This window comes from Delphinapterus leucas, chromosome 9 (assembly GCF_059928025.1).
Source record: "Delphinapterus leucas isolate spDelLeu-1000000601 "Yukka" chromosome 9, BTC_Dleu_Yukka2, whole genome shotgun sequence".
Classification (NCBI taxonomy): Eukaryota; Metazoa; Chordata; class Mammalia; order Artiodactyla; family Monodontidae; genus Delphinapterus; species Delphinapterus leucas.
The window spans coordinates 96117596-96137908 of NC_143137.1; the positions used below are offsets into that span (position 1 = coordinate 96117596).

A 20313-nucleotide genomic window follows, 5' to 3' on the forward strand; every position below is an offset into this window, starting at 1 on the left:
CTGGGTGGATATCTACTCCAAACAATTAAAGAAAAAGTGGTAGAAAAATCCATTTTCCCAATGCAAGTGATAGGAGATAGATGCGTTTCCGAATGTGGCTTAAATCAAAATTAAGATTTGAGTTTGGAAAGACAAAGAATAAAGCTAAGAGTTAAATGAACAAAGTCATAAAAATCATGAAGAAGTTAATACTTTACTGCATCCTGATATCCTAGAATTGAGGGGTAACCTTGAACCTTAAAGGAGATCTAGAGTGGAACGGTGGGTGGGGGTGACGGGTAAGGCAGTTAGAAGAACAGCGCCAGAGGAGATTTGCCACAGCCTGGTCTGGAAGGCTGGTTGGATACACAGCCAAGAATTTGAAAGCAGAGGGAAGAGCAGAGCATCTGCCCTCATGACGTCAGCACTCTCACTAGAGCCAAAAGGGAAGTCTGAGTCAGGGGACGGAGGTGCAAGACACAACAGAGGTAGCTAATACTGATTGTTTAGGAGGCATCATCCTCAAAACTAGTGTATGAACATTTAGTGTTTCTACCTGCCCCAAACTCTTTTCCCTTGTTCTCGATACTGTTCCTGTTTCTTGAGAAAGCCCCCTCCCCCTACTCAGTCCACATTCTTTATGTGGCGCATAAGACCTCGTCCTCCCAAATCAAATCATTGCATTCCTCTGGAATAGAGATTGACACAGAGGTGGGTATGTAATCTACTGAGAATCAAGGAATTTATGGGGCTCGAAAAGTAAAGCAGGGACTCTTAGTCACGGGTCTTGAACTTGGGAGGATATGAAAAAAATGCCTTCTATAGCCGTCAGGGAGATTCTGTCTAAAGATTGAGCCAACAAGGAGTAGTTGATTGATGTAGACAGAGAAACCAGGTTCTGGAACATTACTCACAGAACTGAGCCTGGCGCCGCCTGAAGCCAATGCTACCTTTGGAAATCTGTTATTGTCACAAGCCAATACATGCTCTTTCTGTTTAAGCCACGGTAGATTGAGTTTTCTCCCACTTTCGACAGAAGAATATCTAATGCTGCTAGACAATTTAAATACATCATATCATTTAATTTCACAATGTGATTCATAGGTATTATTATTCCCATTTTATACAAACGAGGTCACTAAAACTTAGAAAAAATTTGGAAACTGGCACAAGATGCACAGCTCATTGAACCACGTTTCGAACTCATACCTAGTTCCAAACCCTCTACAACAATACAGTTGAGGTCCTCTTACTCATGTAGTCTGCGTGTAAATGACCAATTAATCGAAAGAATCAAGGCAGAGAATTACTTTTAAGTGATATGCATATATCTCACATATTTTAACTTAAAACACATAAATGTATATTTGTTTGCCAGTCTTTTCTATAGACTCAAGGCATTCATTTGAGTATATGACTGATGACTAGAGTTTTATATCATCTTTCTTGCATGAACCACACCAGGCATCATGAAAGATTTGTTTTTAGCAATTTGAGGGCAGAACCCTACATTTTTTTCTTCCAATAGATTACAGTTGCTTGCCCACATCTAATTCAATAGCAGGTTTTTCAAAGACTCACTTCTATCAAGTCTTTCAAAGCATTCAGCTTACACCTTCTTGCATTAATTCTTTGGTTGACACATTTAATTAAATTACATGATTACAATAACTTATAACTGGCATTGGTATGCGCAGACTGTAGTAGCTTTGTATGGGCTGCCATAACTAAATATCGCAAACTGAGTGGTTGAGAACAACACAGATTTGTTGTCTCACAGTTCTGGAAGCTAGAAGTCTGAAACCAAGGTATCAGCGAGGCCTTGTTTCCTATAAAACTTTAGAGGAGGTATTTTTCCTTGCTTATTACTAGCTTCATACTGTTTGCTGGAAATCTTTGGTGTTCTTGGCTTGTAGACATAATGCTACAATTCTGTCTTTACATGGCCATCTTCTTTCTGTGTACGTCTGTCCAAATTTCTCCTTTTCATAAGAACACTGGTGATATTGGCTCAGAGCCTACTCTGAGGACCTTATTTTCACTTGAATACCTCTGTTGTTGAGACTCTATCTCCAAATTAGGTCACGTCCTGAGGTACTGGGAGTTAGGACATCAACAGTTTTTTTGTTTTGTTTTGTTTTGTTTTTGCGGTATGCGGGCCTCTCACTGTTGTGGCCTCTCCCGTTGCGGAGCACAGGCTCCGGACACGCAGCCTCAGCGGCCATGGCTCACGGGCCCAGCCGCTCCGCGGCACGTGGGATCTTCCCGGACCGGGGCACGAACCCACGTCCCCTGCGTCGGCAGGCAGACTCTCAACCACTGTGCCACCAGGGAAGCACTCAACAGATCTTTTTTAGGGGACACAATTCAACCCATAACAGTCCACCCACTACCCTGATGCTTGCCCAGCTGGTGGGAACAAAAGTGGGTATGCCATACCAGAGCTGCGAGTACTTAGCATTGGTAATTACATTTTGCAGGGAGAAAAGAAAATGTGGGTCAGCAAAAGGAGTCAATAAAGAAATCCCAAGGTAGGTTGCAAAGGAAGACGAAGCGGGTGGAGAGGTAAATTGACGGGGCAGTAGTTGAGCCATTTTTCTGGGTAGGCAATTTAAACAGCATTTGAAATCACTGCTTCCTTTTACAGAAAGGCGGTAGGTTTTCCTAAGCAGTATCCTCTGGGAAGGGAGGAGTCCCTCCAAATCTTAAAGGAGATCCAGATGGACACAAGGATTTTTGCTGATATAATGGAAAATATGGTAATCCCTTCCCAGCTGTGTGTTCCCTACATCCAAAGTTTTAGAATATGTAGATATATTTCTGACGTCCTCAAACGTCTCCTGCCTGTGTATAAATACGGTCACATTTGCATTTACTCTCCGTTTTTTTCTAGCTGACCATTCCTACCTACACATGCAGGACCCTATGCAGTGTCCCCCTCTTCAGGTGATATCTCAGAGGGGTTCATAACAGGCCAATGCATGCAGGATACTGCAATCTCCTGCCTCTGAGATTCTTCCAAAACTACAACGTCCTCAGAGCAATGCCATCTAGAACTGTTTCTTTCACGTGTTTTCCCAGTACTTTGTATCAATGCTATACAGCATGTGCTCAATAAATATTTGCAGAATGATGGACTCCATTATGCCCTTAGATGGCAGAGAGAGTAAGACCCACCAAACATTCCATTTGGTCCCCCATATTTCCTAGCCAGTCATGGAGTTAGATGGAGCCATGAGACTAATTCTAACCAATGGGTTATATAAGGCCTTAAAATTGCACTCAGATGTCCTTGGGGAGAGAGAGGGAACTGGAGCTTGGAGCCAACGTGTTTTGATCTGCCCTAAAATGAAGTTATCACAGGTTGGGCTAAGGCTACAGGGACCTTTGTATTGGGAGAGGCTTAGGAAAATATAAAACTGAGTAGTTTAAATAGAGATTTCTTCTGAAAACTTTAACCACTCTGGTAATCTCAGTGATTCTGCACTTCTGGTAAGGGACCAGAAGTAGAAGTCATTATCTCTTGAGTCTTAAAATCAAATAGGTCTTGACATTTGGATGGAACAAAATGCAGGGGAAAAAAATACCTCTCACTTGCAAACTTTCTCCAATAGAGTAAAATGAATTTACAAGCAACTTGCTGATTCTGTGAAAGAGAGAGATCCTGAAACGGTTCTGACTGGCAAGGAATAAAAAATGGAACCTAATTGAACAGTTCCTATTAGAAGATTTTGAGACATTACATACATGATCTTAATTTCGGACTGGGATTTTTACAAACTCTTTGGAGGTGACCTTCACCAAGGACCTCTCTCCAGAAATTCTCCTGCTCTAGGCAGATGTATTGTAATTCCTTCCTCAGTCCCTACAAATCTGACATTTACCTCCAGCTTCTTCCTGAGAGGATCCCTCCGCCCCTCTAGGCAGCTTTATTGGACTGGAAGCAGGAGGACTGTCTCTTCTGAATGTCCCACACCTGACCATGGGAAACATGAATGCATCCTATGAACCAACCCTCTGTGTGTGCTGAGCAGCTCCAGTAGAGCGTCACAGTGCTAGCTCTGCCACCCCAGCTGTCCGCAGCCTGTCTTTCCCAGGTGAGAGTAGATGACAGTCCAGAGAGTTCTTCAAGTTACTGACACACTTATCAAGTTCCCCAAGTGGTCTTCTGGAAGCCTGGAGGCATGACATGAGGGAAATAGGCTGGCTGCTGCTTTCCTCAAACGGGGAGAAGGGGAATTCACAGCACAGCAAGGATTCATCAGAATTTTTCTCACCAAATCATCCCTTCCCTTTTAGTCCTTCTTATATCCTCGGAGATCTGGTCCTAGAATTTCACATCTACGGTATCCTGATGTCTTAATCAAAATCTGTACAAATCTATACAAAATCTGTCATTCATAGGGGGAAAATAAAAGAGCAAAGCGAATGACAGAGAAATGGAGCTGGAGCCCTAACGCAGCTCCTTATTGTTTAATGCTATTTGAGTGGGGGCTTCCTACTACTTGTGGCCTGAGGCAGCCTGCTACTGTCCCCTGCAACCTATCACAAAGTCCTTCAGGTTGGAGAAGGTCACTACTTTGTATCATGGAAAGCTCTTACTCAAGAAAGGAGTAGAAAATGAACAAAAAAATCAGACTACACAGGGATTAAGATAAATAAACTAACACATTCATGACACATCATTACAAGAAAGTTAGGGCATTGGTGGTCTCGTCCTTACACCCTACACTCAAGGACACATGTGGCCCCTCTCACAGACTCTCCCAAAGTTCTTCTGGGTGTGCTAGTCTCAGCAAGTGAACACCTGTGGGTTTTGCCCAGCCAGCATCTCTTCTAGAAACAAAACCCAGCATTTCCTTGTGGGGAACCACCTCTTCTCCATGTGGTTTATTTAAAATGATCTCACATTCAGACCCCAGAGTTTGGCTTATGATCTAGGCCTTGCCAGTGAAAATGTAGCATATCTCTGGTGGCAGCTTTTTTAAAATTTATTTACAAGAAAGGGCATATCACGGCCCAAGAGCAGGGGTAGGCGGATGGAAGAGACAGATAATAAACAATAATCATAGTAAATAAATAAATAATAGAGTATATTAGGAGATGACAAGCGTTATGAGAAGAATTAAGCAAATTAAGGAAGTCAGGAGTAGGGCAGGTGATAATTTTAAATAAGGTGGCAAGGATAGTTCTGAGATGGAATTTGAGCAAAGATCAGGAAATGGGAATTAGCCATGCATTCCAGAGAAGGACCAGCTAGTGCAAAGGCCCTACAGCAGAAGCCTGCCTGCCTGTTCAAGGAATAGCAAGAAGGCCAGAGTAACTGGGTCAGCCAAGGAGAGGACAGTAGTATTCAGGTTGCAGGAGTGATGGAGGAGCACATCGTCTAGGGCCTTGAGGGGCGTTGTGAGAGTTCTGGCTTTTACTCTGAATTAAAGGGGAAACCACTGGAAGCTTTGAGCAGAAGAGGGACATGAACTTTCACTTTTTCAAGGTCACCCTGGCTACTGTGTGTGGGGATAAACTACAGGAAGGCCAGGAAGGAGAAGACTTCAATGACTCAGGTGGGAGATGAAAGATGTATGGTAAGAAGTAGTCAGACTGTATATGCTAGGAGACTCTATCCAACAGAATTTCTTGGCCCATGGATGTGGGATGTGAGAGAAAGATGAGTCAAGGATAACACCAGGTTTGGGAGCTGAATAACTGGAAGGATGGAGTTGGTAATAATATGGGAAGAGTAATTAGGGAAAAGATCAGGGGCACAGATTTTGACATATTGAAATGTATTTCGAATATCCAAGAGGAGATATTAAGTAGACCACTGATGGAGGAGTATGGAGTTCAGGACACAGGCATGGGCTGGGGATAAAAATTTAAAGTCAAGATAAAAAGACTTGCCTTCTCTCTTCTCACTTAGTTAAGCAGACTCGCCAGGTCATAGGATAAAGGATGAAAACTCTTTGTTGAGGGAAATACCAGTCAACCTAACAGGTCAGAGTCCTGATTCTGGGAAGATAGTGGAGTAGGAAGCACCAAGAATCTGTCTCCCCACCTAGAAAGCAATTATATTGTCAGAATCTGTCTGAGGTAACTATCTAGGAACTCCGAGGTCTGCTGAAGGCTTTCAACTTCCAGGGGAAGATTTGGATGGTAAACAGCGGTTAATTTCAGTCAATTTCAGCTCTTAGCACAGTAGCAGCTACCCATCCCCCATCCCCAGCTGCTGGGCAGTCAGCTGTGTACATGGTGCTGGAGCAGCTTACACACAGGTTGCAGGAGTCAGGAGCCTGTCCTCCAAATATCTGTGCTCTGATCACTGCTGCTTATGATCACAGAGATATAGTCAAAGAGGTGGGCAGCCATTGTCGTTTCACTGCCCTTCATTGTGGCAAGCCCCTCCTCCCCAACTGAAGTGATGTCCAGGGATTGAAAAGGGCCAATGCCCTTCCCCCCCCCCCCCCGCCGCTTTTGCTTTTTCCCACTTTGGGAGCCAGACATTAAAGACTAGGACATAAAAAACAACTGCACATAAGGGGGAAAATTGTAATGTGAGCACACATGCCCAGGGAAAGGCTCACGAAAGATCTGGGAAGACCTTAAATTTACACCTTTGGCTGATCCTCACAACACAGACAACCTACAACAATTAAAAAATAAATAAACAAAAACAACAACAATAAGAGAAATCAGTAAACCCTGGGGAAGGGGGAAGATCTGATTTCCAGCATTACTACATTATTAGATTCAAATAATCAAAGTTCTACAAAAAAATCACAAGGCATACAGAGAAACAGAAAAGTACAGCCCATTCAAAGGAAAGAAATCAACAGAAATTGTCCCTGAAAAAGACCTAAAGACAGATACACTAGACAAACCTTTAAAACAACTCTCTTAATGATGCTCAAAGAACTAAAGGAAGATGTGGAAAAAGTCAAGAAAACAATGTGTGATCAAAATGGAAATACCAATTCATAGAAAGCCTAAGATGCAATAAATTGAATAGAAATTCTTGAGCTGAAAAGTACAATGACTGAAATAAAAAGTTCATGAGAGGGATTCAAAGGCAGATTTTAACAAGCAGAAAAAAACAGTGAACTTGACAGGACAATTAAAATTATCAAGTATGAGGAACAGAAAGAAAAAATTGAAAAGCAAACATAGCCTAAGGGACATACAGGATAATATCAAGCAGAAGAATATATGTATGTGGGAGTCCAAGAAGAATAATAGAGAGGGAAAGGGGTAGAGAGAATATTTGAAGAAATAATGGTTGAAAACTTCCCAAATTTGTTGAAAGACGTGAATATAAACATCCAAGAAATTCAACAAACTCCAAGTAAAATGAACTCAAAGAGATCCATACCAAGATACATATAATCAAACTTAGAAAAGCCAAAGAGATAATCTTAAAAGCAGCCAAGAGAGAAGAAAATCATCACATACTAGGGATTGTCAAAAAGATTATCAGCAAATTTCTCATCAGAAAACTTGGAAGCCAGAAGTGGGCTGATATATTCAAAGTGCTAAAAGAAAAAAAAGATATCAATAAGAATCCTAAATCTGGCAAACACTATCTTCAAAAGTGAGGAAGAAATCAAGACAATCTCAGATAAACAAAAACTGAGGGAGTCTGTAACCATTAGATCTGCCCTGCAAGAAATGCTCAAGGGAGTCCTGTAAGGTGAAATGAGGACACCAGACAGTAACTTTAAGCTGTGTGGAGAAATAAAGATCTCAGTAAAGATAAATACAAAGGCAATCATAAAAGCTATATCACTGTAACAATGGTTTGTAACCGCACTTTTTGTTTTCTACATGATTTAAAATAATTATTCGTTTATGTTTTGGGGCACATAATGTATAAAGATATAATTTTGCGACATCAACAACTGAAAGAGGTGGAGATAGAGCTGTAAAGGAGCAGAGTTTTTGTATGTTATTGAAGTTAAGCTGGTATAAATTAGAATGTTATAACTTTAGGATGTTATATGTAATCCCCATGGTAGCCACACAAAAAAATAGCTATAGACTATACATAAAAGGAAATGATAAAGGAATTTAAACATTTCACTATCAAACACAAAAGCAGATAGCAATGCAGGAAATGAGAGACAGAAAAGCTATAAGGCATGTAGAAAACAACTAGCATAATAAGAAAAGAGCCTCGGGACTTCCCTGGTGGTCCAGTGGTTAAGAATCCACTTTCCAATGCAGGGGAAACACGGTCAAGCCCTGGTCAGGGAACTAATATCCCACATGCCGCAGGGCAACTAAGCCCATGTGCCACAACTACTGAGCCCACACGCTCTGGAGCCTGCGCACCACAACTAGAGAGCCCGCATGCCGCAACTACTGGGCCCGTGTGCTCTGGAGTCCGTGTGCCACAACTAGAGAGAAGCCCTCATGCCGCAACAAAAGATCCCGCATGCCACAACGAAGATCCCACGTGCCGCAACTAAGACCCAATGCAGCCAAATAAAGAAATAAAAATCAATATTAAAAAAACAAACAACCCCTCCCAAACCCAAAAGAGCCTCATTATCAGTAATTACTTTCAATGTAAATAGGTTAAACTCTCCAATCAAAAGACCCAGATTGGCAGAATGGATTAAAAAAAAAATGATGCAACTATATGCTGTTAACAGGAGATGCACTTGAGATCCAAAAACACAAACACGTTGAAAGTGAAAGAATGGGAAAAGATAGTCCATGAAAACAGTAACCAAAAGAGAGCAGATATGGCTGTAATAATATCGAGAAAATAGACTTTAAATCAAAAAAGACTATAAGTAACAAAAAGGACATTATATGTTAATAAAAGATTCAGTAAAGCAAGAAGATTTAACAATTATAAACATATACACACCTCGTTACAGAACATCAAAATATATGAAGCAAAAACTGATAAAATTGAAGGGAGAAATAGACAATTCTACAACAATATCAATAGTTGAAGATTTCAATACCCCGCTCACAATAATGGCTAAAAAAAAAAGGCAGAATATAACTAAGGAAATAGAGGACTTAACACAATAAACCAACTGATCTAATAGTTATACACAGAACACTCTACTCAACAACAGACTACGCCTTCTCAAGTGCACATTGGACATTTTTCAGGATAGACCACATGTTAGGCTGCAAATTAAGTCTCAGTAGGTTTGAAAAGGTAGATATACAAAATATCTTCTCTGACCACAGTGGACGTAGTTAGAAATCAATAAAAAAAGAAAACTGGAAAATTCACAAAACTGTGGAAAGTAAACAATATACATTTAAACACCCAATGGAACAAAAAAAGAAAATATAAGGGAAATTAGCAAATACTTAGAGATGAATAAAAATGAAAACATTACATACCATAACTTATGGGACTCAGCAAAAGCAGTGCTAAGGGGGAAAATTATAGCTATAAATGCTTACATTAAAAACAAGAAAGATTTCCAATCAGCAACCTAACTTTACAACAGAAGGAACTGGAAAAAGAAGAACAAACTCAAAGCTAGCAGAAGAGAGGAAACAATAAGGATTAGAGCAGAGATAGATGAAATGGAGAATATAAAAACAATAGAGAAAATCAATGACACCAAAAGTTAGTTCTTTGAAAAGATCAGCAAAATTGGCAAACCTTTAGCTACATGGACTAAGAAAAAGAGAGAAAAGACTCAAACTACTAAAATCAGAAATGAAAGTAGTGACATTACTACTGATTCTACAGAAATAAAAAGGATTGTAAGAGAGTACTGTGAACACTTGTACAACAACAAATTGGAGAACCTAAACGAAATGGACAAATTCCTAGAAACACAAAACCTCCCAAGACTAAATCATGAAGAAATAGAAAGTCTGAACAAACTTATAACTAGTAAGGAGAGTGAATCAGTAATAAAAACTCTCCCCACAAAGAAATGTCCTGGACCTGATGGCTTCACTGGTGAATCCTACCAACATTTAAAGAAGAATACTAATTCTTCTCAAATTTGCAAAAAGAAAGAATGAAAGAAAGAAAGAAAAGGAGGGAATACTCCCTAACTATGAGCCAACTATTACCCTGATAACAAAGATAGACAAAGGCACCCTAAAAAAAGAAAACTACAGATCAATATCCCTTATAAACATTGTTGCAGAAATGCTCACCAAAATACTAGGAAAACAGAATTCAGCAGCATATTGAAAGGATTATACGCCATAACCAAGTGGGATGGTTCAACATATGAAAATCAATCAATGTAATGAAGGGGGAAAACCACATGATCACTCCAATTGATGCAGGAAAAGCATTTGAAAAAACGCAACATCCTTTCATGATAAAAATACTCAACAAACTAGAATAAAAGAAAACTACCTCATCATAATAAAAGCCATTTATGAAGAACTCACAGTGAACATCAGACTCAATGGTGAAAGACTGAAAGCTTTTCCTCTAAGACCAGGAAAAAGGCAAGAGTGCCCACTTTCACCACTTCAATTCAACACAATACTGGAATTCTAGACAGTGCAATTAAGCAAAAAAAAAAAGGAAAGAAAAGTCATCCAAATTGGAAAGGAAGAAGTAAAGTTATTTCTGTTCATGGATTATATGATCTAATATATAGAAAACCCAAACCCACAAAAAAATACTGTTAGAACTAATAAATTTTCAGCAAGGTAGCAAGTTATAAAGCCAACACACAAAAATCAGTTGCATTTTTATACACTGACAATGAGCTATCTGAAAAGAAATTACAAAAACAATATATATAACACCATCAAACTGAATAAAATACTAAGGAATTAACTTAACCAAGGAGGTGAAAGATTTGTACAATGAAAACTACAAAACATTGCTGAAAGAAATTAGATGAGATCGGGTACATTCAGGGTGGTATGGCCATAGACTGAAAGAAATTAAAGAAGACAAATAAATGGAAAAGCATCCCATGTTCATGGAGTGAAAGACTTAATATTGTTAAAATGTCAATAATACCCAAAGTAATCTACAGATTCCAAGCAATCCATGTGAAAATTCCAACAATGTTGTTTGCAGAAATAGAAAAACCCACTTAAAATTAATGTGGAATTTCAAGGGACCCCAAATTGCCAAAACAATCTTGAAAAGGAGCTAAAGCAGAGAACTTTACCCCTGATTTCAAAACTTATTACAAAGCTACAGTAATCAAAATGGTGTGGTACTGGCATAAAGACAGAGATATTGACCAATGGAATAGAATAGGGAACCGAAAAATAAACCCCTGAATGTTGTCAAATGATTTTGGGCAACAGAGCCAAGGCCATTCAATGGGGAAAGGACAGTCTATTCAACAACTGTTGCTGGAAAAACTGGTTATCCACAATGAAAAAGAATCATAGGGAACTCCCTGGTGGTCCAGTGGTTAGGACTCCATGCTTCCACTGCAAGGCAACAGGTTCAATCCCTGGTCGGGGAACTAATCCTGCATGCTGTGTGGCGCGGCCAAAAATAAAAAAGAATCATATACAAAAATTAGCTCAAAACGGATCAAGGACCTAAATGTAAGACCTAAAACAATAGAAGAAAACATTTCATGACGTTGGATTTAGTAATGATTTCTTGGACATGACACCAAAGGCACAGGTAACAAAAGGAAAAATAGACAAACTGCACTTCATGAAAATTTTAAAATTTTGTGCATCAACAGAGTAAAAAGGCAACCCATACAATGGGAGAAAATATTTGCAAATCATATATCTGACAAAAGATTAATATCCAGAATATATAGAGAACTCTTAAAACTTAACAACAAAACTTAACAACCTGATTCAAAATGAGCAAAAGACTTGAATAGATACCTCTCCAGAGAAAAGATACAAATGGCTAATAAGCACATGAAAAGATGCTCAACATCACCAATCATTAGGGAAATGCAAATCAAAACTGCAATGAGATGGCTACTATCAAAAAAATAGAATATGAGTGTTTGCAAGGACATGGAGAAATTGGGACCCTGGTGTACTACTGGTGGAAATTGGTACAGACACTATGGAAAACAGTATGGTGTTTCCTCAAGTCATTAAAGACAGAATTACTATATGATCCAGCAATTCCACTTCTGTGCATATACCCCAAAAGTAGGGTCTCAAAGAGATATTTGTACACCCACGTTCATAGCAGTATTATTCGTAATAACTAAACCGTGGAAGCAACTCAAGTGTCCATCAGTGGATGAACGGATAAGCAAAATGTGGATATACGTACAATGGAATATTGTTCAGTCTTAAAAAGGAAAGAGATTCTGCAGTATGTTTTCAACATGGATAAACCTTGGGGACATTATGCTAAATGAAATTACCCAGTCAGAAAAAGATACATACTGTATGATCCCACTTATATGAGGTGCTTAGAATAGTCAAAATCATAAAGACAGAAAGTAGACTGGTGGTTACCAGGGGCTGGGGGCAAGGAATACGGGGAGTTATTGTTTAATGGGGATAGAGCTTCAATTTCACAAGATGAAAACAGTTACGGGATGGACAGAGGTGATTTTTGCACAAGGATGTTAACGTATTTGATACCACTGAACTGTACACTTAAAAAATGGTTAAGATGGAAATTTTATGTTATGTGTATTTTATGAGAGAGAGAGAAAGAGAGACAGAGAGAGAGGCTTCTCTGCCTGTTCCACCACGGCCGGGGCTACTAACCCAAAAAGGATCCAGCGGGTTCCACGTGGTGTGAGTGGGGCCGGAGGACTGGGCTGCGATGCGCACCACTGGCGGACGGGGCACACCCGAGCACAGCCCCAGACGCCTCTACAGGCCCGGGAGCACGCGCCTAGGGCTCCCCTCCCCTGTGGACGCGCGCCCTCGGCCCACTCGCGCAGGGACAGGGCAGGAGCTGGGTTGCAGACACTGCCCGGACAAGTTCACAGCCAGTCCTGCGGGTTCCATAGGCCAGCGGAGTGCTGGGGCCGTGCAGTCCCCGGAGCAGGCTGAAGGCGGGACCCCTCCCCTCACCCCACTCCGCCGCCCCGTTTCTCTTCCTCCTTCCCCGGCTCGCTCCCTCCCTCCGCGCCCCCGAGTCCCGCAGCCGGGCAGCCAATCCCAGCCGCGCTCCTGCCCGGCTGCTCAGGGTGGTGGCACGGAGCCCGCAGGCGGCTTGGAGAGCTCGAGCTTTGTGCCCAGCGGCAGGTAAGGTGCGCGGCGGGATCTGGGTCGAGTCGGGCTTTTCTAAAACCGTCAAGCAGGAGCCTGAAAACTGATGCTAGTGCGAGACCCGGCGCCCGCCCCGCTGCCGGGCCCACGAGCCCTCGGCGCCGCCCACCTCGCCCTGCCCGGGCCCGGCGCGGAGCTGGCGTTCTGGAGGCGCCGCTGGCCCGGGGTCCCTACGTGCTCCCCAGGGAGGGCCTGTCTCAAGTAAACAAAGACCAACTACTAAAAACATTATATCTATGTTTCATTTGTAAAATGGTGATGGTTTGGGTTTTTATGCAGAGGTATTCGGCTCCTGCTGCGGGCTCGGCCGGAAGGGAATCCGGGAACCCGCCGCGCTGGGGTTGTGCTCCTCGGTAGGAACCCTGCGTAGGTCCCTTAAGCTCTCCTGGCCGCGCTCTCCTCTTTGGAAACTGGAAAATCTTATTATTTCAGATGTTGTTCTGAGGGTTACATGAATTAAGTGCACTCTTAAAAAAAAAAACTAAGGCTGAGCTCCCATCAACAACAGGGTTACCTAGACACAGCTATTTCAAAGTACTGATAACCCCGAATTGTTCCACAAAGGAACTAAGGTAGTTTGCAACAAAATCACGTAGAATAGTAACAAGTCAGCATAGAATAAATATAACCAGATATTGGGAGCAGAGGTAATGTAAGACAGAAAATAAGTCAAGGGGAAAAAATAAAGTGTGAACTTGCTGTGAAAATGGAAATGTTCTGTATTTAATTAATTTACACTTAAATAGTGTGTCTATATGGAAAACAATATGGAGGTTCCTCAGAGAACTAAAAATAGAATTATCATATGATCCAGCAGTCCCACTCCTGGGCACATACCGGGACAAAACTATAATTCAAAAAGATACGTGCACCCCATGTTCATAGCAGCATTATTTACAATAGCCAAAATGTGGGAACAACCTAAATGCCTATCGACAGGTGAATGGATAAAGATGCGGTGCATATATACAATGGAATACTACTCAGCCATAAAAAAGAGTGAGATAATGCCATTTGCAGCAACATGGGTGCAACTAGAGACTATTATACAAAGTGAAGTTAAGTCAGAAAGCGAAAGACAGATACCATATGATATCACTTATATGTGGAATCTAAAATATGACACGAATGAACCTACCTACAAAACGGATATAAATTCACAGACATAGAGATCAGACTTATAGTTGCCAAGGGGGACGGGGAGGGAGAGGGATGGACTGGGATTTTGGGGCTGGTAGATGCAAACTATTACATTTAGAATGGATAAACAACAAGGTCCTACTGTACAGCACAGGGAACTATATCCAGCCTCCTGGGATAAACCATAATGGAGAAGAATGTTTCGAAAAGGAATGTATTTATGTGTATAACTGAGTCACTTTGCTGTATACCAGAGACTGTACAATACTGTAAATCCACTGTACTACTTCAATTTAAAAAAAGTGTGTGTCTAGTGGCTGCCTTATAGGACATTGCAGGTCTATATTGTTTTTCTACTGGAGTCTCAAATTTGTCTCTAGGAAAGTGAACTTGGTCATTTGCATTGTTCCTGTCATTTGCAACATACTTCCTTCATTCATTCCTCAAATATGAATGGCCTTGGAGGAAGTAGAGCCATTCCTTATAATTAGCTAGAAAGAGAGTTTTCTGTACTTCATTATTAGAGCACCCTGATATATTACCATGTGAAAGTTTACTCAGTTGAGGAACTGGGGCTGGGAGGGATGGAGTCAGTGAATATGGCATAATTTATAACTTTTTTTTAGAGTTTTGAATAAAAATGTTAACTTACCTTTATAGGAAAATTTAAAATATATAGATTCGCAAAAAGAAACAATCGCTAAAAATTTCACCACTCAGAGACATAATTGCAGTTAAGATTTTGATGTGTATATTTCCAGACCTTTGCCCCATGTAGCCATTTTATTTTCCTTGGTAGGCCCCAAAGTATCAGCTCCCTCCAAGAAAGGAAACTCCAGTCTGGGGGCAAGGGTCGCTTTTACCTTAACCTTTGGACCTCTCAGGCCAACACCTGGCCTCATCCAACAAGGTCACCGTCTCCCTAATCCTTCTCTCGTACTTCTGCCAGTGGCCTGGCTTTGGGGCAGTGGTTATAGGCATCTGAGAGAGCATTTCGGAGAAGAGGAAAGTCACAGCTGTGGTTCATTCCGCATGAGGAGTAATCCAGGGTTTCTCATCCTTGGCACTGTTGATATTTGGGGCTGGATAACTTTGTTGGGGGATGGCCGTCCCGTGTATTAGAAGATGTTTAGCAGCATGCTGGCTCACACCCACCCCCCCACTTCTCCTCATGACAATCAGCAGTGTTGGTTGAGACCACTTGGGTTAACGGAAATTGCTAAATTATTCATGACGTGCACTAAAGAGGTTCACATTCCAGTTTGCACGTAGGAGAAGGACTGAGATCGAAAGAGAGGCAGAGCTTAAGCTAAGGAAGCTGTTTAGTCCTGGCTGTACGATTCACTTACGGTGAGATTTTGGTGGGCAGGTATATCAGGATGGAAACAGGAAAAAACCACAAAAATGCAAGACACTTTTGAGGGGATTCCATAGAAGAGGGGGTAGGATTCGGGGAACCAGCAAATTACAGTGCGACACCCGGGGAGGACGGCTGGCGGGGTGCCATCCCCCACACTGGCCGGAAGGGGCAGGGAAGGGACTGGGATACCAGAGCTTGGAAGTGGGGGCCGGGTGGGTGGGTGGGAGAACTGGAGGAGGAGCCGCCCTCCAGGGCTGCTGTGGCCCTGGCAGAATGCGGCCATTGTCAGAGCAGCAGCCCAGCAGATGGGGGATAAGTTCACCAGCCTCTCCCTTTGTTACGAGTCCAAGTTCTTACTGCTCAGCCGCATGACAGGCCACTAAATTGAGAGATAAAGTGTTAGGGCAAGGAATAGCAGCTTTTTTGGAAAGCCAGCAGACAGAGAAGATGGTGGACTTATGTCCCAAAGAACCATCTTACCCCCAAGTTAGAATTCAGGCTTCAGAGGGGAGGGGGTGTAGCAGATCGTTGCGAACTTCTTGGTGGGCCAGACCGGGAAGGGGATGTTCTTGCAGCGGTCCAGGTAGGTCTGCTGTAAACCTCCAACAAGAGGAATGTGATTCTCTGTTGTGCAACTTTTTATCTCTGTATGAACGAAAATTGTTATACCTTTAAAGGTCAAGCCTGGGAGGTAGAGCCTTGAGAATGTGCTCTCATGTATATTTCAGGCTGTAGGCAACATTCTTTTACAAAGAAGTAGAGCCAGCATAAGGAAGCACAGGTAGCAGAGTGCAAAGGTGAGAGCTAAAGGAATAGATCCAGTATGGAGTCAGGTTTGTTCTTCTCTGTTACACCTTTCCCCTCCTGTACCCACGGAGCTCCTCCTCTGGCCAGTCCCTAGTGGAAGCTGGTGGGTGAAGCAACCCAGGTGATGCAGCCTGGGGAGGTCAGCCAGCTCCCGAGGGGGTGGGAGCAGGGCCGATGGAGAGCCACCAGAACCACCAGTAGTGTGTGATCTAAAGTCTTCTGCCTCTGTAGAATGAAAGTTTGAGGGCTCTAACTCTTAAGGGTTACCAGGGGAGGAAAAGGAGGTAGGCAAAAAATGTTTCTGAAAATTAAAACATATAACACACGCAGGGCACTGCTGCTTCTGACCTCTGACTCTGTTTCAAGCAGTAAGGTCAAGTCATGCTGTTTTAGCTACTCCAGGATTTTTTTTTTCCAGCTTTACTGAGGTCTAATTGACCAAAATTTCTGAGATAAACTATACAGTGTGATGATTTGATACACGGATACATTATGAAAATATTCTCTCCAAGCAAATTAACACACGTTTACTGGTTTTGGTTTTGGTGAGAACATTTAGGTTCTACTCTCAGCAGATTCCAGTTATTCAAGACAGTGTTATCAACTATAGTTACCATTAGGTCCTCAGACCTTATTCATTTTGTAACTAAAAATTTGTGCCCTTTTATCAGCCTCTTCCTATTTCCCCAATACCCCAGCCCCTGGGAACCACTTTTCTAATCTCTGTTTCTGTGAATTTGGTGGGTTTTTTTTTTTCTTTTAGATTCCACATATAAGTGATACCATGCAGTATTTGTCTTTCTCTGCCTGGCATATTTCACTTAGCATAATGCCATCCGGGTTCACCTATGTTGTCAAAAATGACAAGATTTCCTTCTTTTTTAAGGCTGAATAATATTCCATATGTTGTCATCCCTTGGTATCTGCAGGGGATTGGTTCCAGGAGCCCCCGTGGATACCAAAGTCCTTGGATGCTCAAGTCCCTTATATAAAATGGTATAGTATAGTGAATATAGTTGGTTCTCCCTATCTGTGGATTTCACATCCTCAGATATGGAGGGCTGACTGTATATGGATCACATTTTCTTTTTCCTTTCATCCGTCAACACTTAGCTTGTTTCCAGGTCTTGGCTGTTGTCATAATGCTGCAGTGAACGTGGGAGTACATATATATCTCTTCAAGATAATTATTTTCTTCCCTTTGGATATATACCCAGAGGTGGGATTGCTGGGTCATACAGTAGTTCCATTTTTAATTTTTTGAGGAATCTCCATGCTGTTTTCCATAGTGGCTATACCAGTTTACATTCCCATCCACAGTGCACAGAGGTTCCCTTTTTTCTACACCCTCACCAGCATTTGTTAACTCTTTTGATAATGGCCATCCTAACGTGTGAGGTGATTTCTCTTTATGGTTCTGATTTCAGTTTCCCTCATGATTAATGATGTTGAATGCTGAAAACCTTTTCGTGTACCTGTTGACCCTTCGTATGTCTTTGGAAGAATGCTTATTAAGTTTCTCTGCCCATTTAAAAAAAAATTTTTTGGCCGCTGTGCGTGGCATGTGGGATCTAGTTCCCCGACCAGGGATCGAACCCATGCCCCCTGCAGTGGAAGTGCAGAGTCTTAAGCACTGGGCCACCAGGGAAGTCCCTCTGTGCATTTTAAAATTGCGTTTGTGGTTTTTGCCATTGAGTTGTATGAGTACCTTGTATATTTTGGATATTAACCCCTTATCAGATATGTGGTTTGCAAATACTTTCTCCCATTCCGTGGCTTCCTTTGCTGTGCAGAAGCTTTTTACTTTCATGTAGTCCGACTTGTTTATTTTTACTTTTGTTGTCTTTGCTTTTGGTGTCAAATCCAAAAAAATCATTGCCAAGACCAATGTGAAGGAGCTCACCCTTTATGTATTCTTCTAGATTTACAGTCTCAGATCTTAGGTGGCGCCATACAAACTTTAGGATTGCTTTTTCTATTTCTGTGAAGAATACCGTTGGAATTTTGATAAGGATTGCTTTGAATCTGTAGATCACTTAGGGTAGTATGGACATTTTAATAATATTCATTCTTCCAATCCATGAGCGAAGAATATCTTTTCATTTATTTGGGTCTTTTTCGATTTCTTTCATTCATGTCTTACAGTTTTCATTGTAAAGATCTTTTTTTAAATTGAAGTATAGTTGATTTACAGTGTTTTGTTGATTTCTGCTGTACAGCAAAGTGATTCAGCTATACATACATATACATTCTTTTTCTCTGTAGTCTTTTCCATTATGGCTTATCACAGGATATTGAATATAGTTCCCTGTGTTATACAGTAGGACCTTGTTGTTTGGCCCAGCCTTTCTTACCTGTTTTGATGTGGGTATTTTCTCATTCACCAGGTATGTAGGAGTCGCTAAGCTAGTTTCTGGATCTCTTTCGGAAGGGATTGCTCCCAGGGTAGCTGTACATTCAGTGTGTCTGTGGCAGAAGGGGAGCTCAGGAGCCCTCTATGTTGCCATTTTGGTCAAATTTACTGCAGGATTTCTTTAAACTTCTTCATCCTGCATATTCCAACTCAGTTGTGCTGTTTGGTGCACTATTATAAAACATATCTTTGCTGGTGCCTGAATAAATAGTTGGATATTTTCTATATATCTTGTACAGAATGATTTTTCTTGTAGCTTAACTGTTTACTTTTTTTTAATCATCACAGAAACCACATCATAATACCTCAGAGTTTGAAAAGGCCTTACAGTTTCTCACCTGATATCTGAGAATTTGCAGAATCTTAAAAATAAAAATGCATGAAAAATATATACATGTATCAAATTATCATAAGTACAGCTTAAACTTATAGGATATTATCTGTCAATTACATCTCTATAAAGCTGGAAGAAAGCTGCATAGGAAAACAAAATAGGCACAAAACAGCAGAAAAGCATCATATGCTCAGTGTAGAGCATAACACGATTTATGCAGTTAACATCAAGGTCACAAATAACACACTGTGAAATCTTGCTTATAAAAAAAAATCTTGACTGATCTGCTAAGGAAAGAAAATACATTCTTTCTAGCGAGCTTTTAAATTGTTAAAGACAAAAGTTACATTTACAGGGATTCCTCCTGGGTGGAAGATTTATATTCCTTTGGCCCCCACCACACACACTTGTCATTTGTGCTGTGCTCGGATGTTCCAGCAGTTTGTCGTTTCCAAAAGCACTTGGCCAGAAAGAACTAGTCTTTCAGCAATAGGAGACCAAGGTTTTGACCTGGACTTTCTGGGGGATCAGTACCTAACGACATGTATGGGTCCCCCTGGAATGTCCTGGTCTCACCCCACTTTTAAAATTTAGTTGCACTGCAGTTGCATTGTTTGCAATTATTTGAGTTAATAAGCTGCTCTTTTAAAGAAGGGACACAGCCTGGTAAGCCTAAATACAGGATACCAGATGTTCATTCCTTAGTAAGAGTGTTTTGACTCCTGGTATAACATTTCTCTTCTGTTATATCAAGAACACTCTCAGTAAAAGGCAAAAGGTTTTGAAATGGCCACGAGGAGGAACAGAAGGTACATGGGGCAGGTGGGAGGGGCTTGAAAGTTGGGGTGGGAAGGACAGTGGCTTCTGTTTGGAGACAGTGCCACGGAAAGCTTCACCTGTTCAGCACTGTTGTACCTGGCGTCTCAGGGCAGCAGCTTTACTATAGCTCTGATAACCTGAGCTTTGTCCTAGTTCACGTGTGTCTGTCTGCCCCTGAGAGAACCAGAAGAGAAGCTAATAACCTCCAGTTAACCAAGCCAAACATGGAAGACAGCTAAAGCAAAGGAGAACAAAATAATAGAAGTGAGCTCGAATTTATGGCACATC

The 20313-nt window shown here is 41.4% G+C and overlaps 2 protein-coding genes across 3 annotated transcripts in view; one reads left to right on the plus strand and one right to left on the minus strand.

The window, feature by feature from the left end:
• Positions 1-12832, minus strand: part of COA1 (cytochrome c oxidase assembly factor 1) — a 131530-nt gene extending 118698 nt beyond the window's left edge. The window contains exon 1 of one of the 2 annotated variants that reach the window (XM_089917845.1): positions 12643-12832. The gene's annotated coding sequence lies outside the window, so the exon portion shown is untranslated. The remainder of the gene's footprint in view (positions 1-12642) is intronic. The other variant, XM_089917846.1, reaches the window with a different exon arrangement.
• The window catches only part of BLVRA (biliverdin reductase A), a 55306-nt gene continuing 47702 nt past the window's right edge, over positions 12710-20313 (plus strand). Inside the window, exon 1 of the mRNA XM_022593069.3 lies at positions 12710-13128. The gene's annotated coding sequence lies outside the window, so the exon portion shown is untranslated. The remainder of the gene's footprint in view (positions 13129-20313) is intronic.